Below are 3681 nucleotides of genomic sequence, written 5' to 3'. Positions count from 1 at the left end.
CCAAAACACAACGTGGACACATCTAATTTTTTGACAGAAAACAGAGGTGTTTTTTGCAAAGTGCCTACCTGTAGATTTTGGCCTCTAGCTCAGCCGGCACCTAGGGAAACCTACCAAGACTTTGCATTTTATAAATCTAGAGACCTAGAGGAATCCAAGATGGGATGACTTTTGGGGCTCTGACCAGGTTCTGTTACCCAGAATCCTTTGCAAACATCAAAATTTGGTAAAAAAAACACGTTTTATTCACATTTCGGTGACAGAAAGTTCTGGAATCTGAGAGGAGCCACAAATTTCCTTCTACCAAGCGTTCCCCCAAGTCTCCCGATAAAAATTATACCTCACTTGTGTGGGTAGGCATAGCGCCAACGACAGGAAATGCCCCAAAACACAACGTGGACACATCCCATTTTTTGACAGAAAACATAGGTGTTTTTTGCAAAGTACCTACCTGTAGATTTTGGCCTCTAGCTCAGCCGGCACCTAGGGAAACCTACCAAACCTGTGCATTTTTTAAATCTAGAGACGTAGGGGAATCCAAGATGGTGTGACTTTTGGGGCTCTGACCAGGTTCTGTTACCCAGAATCCTTTGCAAACCTCAAAATTTGGCTAAAAAACACGTTTTGCTCACATTTCGGTGACAGAAAGTTCTGGAATCTTAGAGGAGCCACAAATTTCCTTCCACCCAGCGTTTCCCCAAGTCTCCCGATAAAAATGATACCTCACTTGTGTGGGTAGGCCTAGCGCCCGCGACAGGAAATGCCCCAAAACACAACGTGGACACATCCCATTTTTTGACAGAAAACAGAGGTGTTTTTTGCAAAGTGCCTACCTGTAGATTTTGGCCTCTAGCTCAGCCAGCACCTATGGAAACCTACCAAACCTGTGCATTTTTTAAATCTAGAGACCTAGGGGAATCCAAGATGGGGTGACTTTTGGGGTTCTGACCAGGTTCTGTTACCCAGAATCCTTTGCAAACATCAAAATTTGGCTAAAAAATACATTTTGCTCACATTTCGGTTATAGAGAGTTGTGGAATCTGAGAGGAGCCACAAATTTCCTTCCACCAAGCGTTCCCCCAAGTCTCCTGATAAAAATGATTTCTCACTTGTGTGGGTAGGCCTAGCGCCCGCGACAGGAAATGCCCCAAAACACAACGTGGACACATCCCATTTTTTGACAGAAAACAGAGGTGTTTTTTGCAAAGTGCCTACCTGTAGATTTTGGCCTCTAGCTCAGCCAGCACCTATGGAAAACCTACCAAACCTGTGCATTTTTTAAGTCTAGAGACCTAGGGGAATCCAAGATGGGGTGACTTTTGGGGTTCTGACCAGGTTCTGTTACCCAGAATCCTTTGCAAACATCAAAATTTGGCTAAAAAATAAGTTTTGCTCACATTTCGGTGATAGAGACTTGTGGAATCTGAGAGGAGCCACAAATTTCCTTCCACCAAGCGTTCCCCCAAGTCTCCCGATAAAAATGATTTTTCACTTGTGTGGGTAGGCCTAGCGCCCGCGACAGGAAATGCCCCAAAACACAACGTGGACACATCTAATTTTTTGACAGAAAACAGAGGTGTTTTTTGCAAAGTGCCTACCTGTAGATTTTGGCCTCTAGCTCAGCCGGCACCTAGGGAAACCTACCAAGACTTTGCATTTTATAAATCTAGAGACCTAGAGGAATCCAAGATGGGATGACTTTTGGGGCTCTGACCAGGTTCTGTTACCCAGAATCCTTTGCAAACATCAAAATTTGGTAAAAAAAACAAGTTTTGCACACATTTCGGTGACAGAAAGTTCTGGAATCTGAGAGGAGCCACAAATTTCCTTCTACCAAGCGTTCCCCCAAGTCTCCCGATAAAAATTATACCTCACTTGTGTGGGTAGGCATAGCGCCAACGACAGGAAATGCCCCAAAACACAACGTGGACACATCCCATTTTTTGACAGAAAACATAGGTGTTTTTTGCAAAGTACCTACCTGTAGATTTTGGCCTCTAGCTCAGCCGGCACCTAGGGAAACCTACCAAACCTGTGCATTTTTTAAATCTAGAGACGTAGGGGAATCCAAGATGGTGTGACTTTTGGGGCTCTGACCAGGTTCTGTTACCCAGAATCCTTTGCAAACCTCAAAATTTGGCTAAAAAACACGTTTTGCTCACATTTCGGTGACAGAAAGTTCTGGAATCTTAGAGGAGCCACAAATTTCCTTCCACCCAGCGTTTCCCCAAGTCTCCCGATAAAAATGATACCTCACTTGTGTGGGTAGGCCTAGCGCCCGCGACAGGAAATGCCCCAAAACACAACGTTGACACATCCCATTTTTTGACAGAAAACAGAGGTGTTTTTTGCAAAGTGCCTACCTGTAGATTTTGGCCTCTAGCTCAGCCAGCACCTATGGAAACCTACCAAACCTGTGCATTTTTTAAATCTAGAGACCTAGGGGAATCCAAGATGGGGTGACTTTTGGGGTTCTGACCAGGTTCTGTTACCCAGAATCCTTTGCAAACATCAAAATTTGGCTAAAAAATACATTTTGCTCACATTTCGGTGATAGAGAGTTGTGGAATCTGAGAGGAGCCACAAATTTCCCCTTCCACCAAGCGTTCCCCCAAGTCTCCCGATAAAAATGATTCTCACTTGTGTGGGTAGGCCTAGCGCCCGCGACAGGAAATGCCCAAAACACAACGTGGACACATCCCATTTTTTGACAGAAAACAGAGGTGTTTTTTGCAAAGTGCCTACCTGTAGATTTTGGCCTCTAGCTCAGCCGGAACCTAGGGAAACCTACCAAGACTGTGCATTTTATAAATCTAGAGACCTAGGGGAATCCAAGATGGGATGACTTTTGGGGCTCTGACCAGGTTCTGTTACCCAGAATCCTTTGGAAACATCAAAATTTGGTAAAAAAAACACATTTTGCTCACATTTCGGTGACAGAAAGTTCTGAATCTGAGAGGAGCCACAAATTTCCTTCTACCCAGCGTTCCCCCAAGTCTCCCGATAAAAATTATACCTCACTTGTGTGGGTAGGCTTAGCGCCAACAACAGGAAATGCCCCAAAACACAACGTGGACACATCCCATTTTTTGACAGAAAACAGAGGTGTTTTTTGCAAAGTGCCTACCTGTAGATTTTAGCCTCTAGCTCAGCCGGCACCTAAGGAAACCTACCAAACATGTGCATTTTTGAAAACTAGAGACATAGGGGAATCCAAGATGGGGTGACTTGTGGGGCTCTGACCAGATTCTGTTACCCAGAATCCTTTGCAAACCTCAAAATCTGGCTAAAAAAACACGTTTTCCTCACATTTCGGTGACAGAGAGTTCTGGAATCTGAGAGGAGCCACAAATTTCCTTCCACCCAGCGTTCCACCAAGTCTCCCGATAAAAATGATACGTCACTTGTGTGGGTAGGACTAGCACCCGCAAGAGGAAATGCCCCAAAATACAAAGTGGACACATCCCATTTTTCAACAGAAAACAGAGGGGTTTTTTGCAAAGTGCCTACCTGTAGATTTTGGCCTCTATCTCAGCCGGCACCTAGGGAAACCTACCAAACCTGTGCATTTTTGAAAACTAGAGACCTAGGGGAATCCAAGATGGGTGACTTGTGGGGCTCTGAGCAGGTTCTGTTACCCAGAATCCTTTGCAAACCTCAAAATTTGGCTAAAAAAACATG

Source organism: Pleurodeles waltl, chromosome 3_1 (genome assembly GCF_031143425.1).
Source record: "Pleurodeles waltl isolate 20211129_DDA chromosome 3_1, aPleWal1.hap1.20221129, whole genome shotgun sequence".
Lineage (NCBI taxonomy): Eukaryota > Metazoa > Chordata > Amphibia > Caudata > Salamandridae > Pleurodeles > Pleurodeles waltl.
This window is presented reverse-complemented; position numbering follows the sequence as displayed.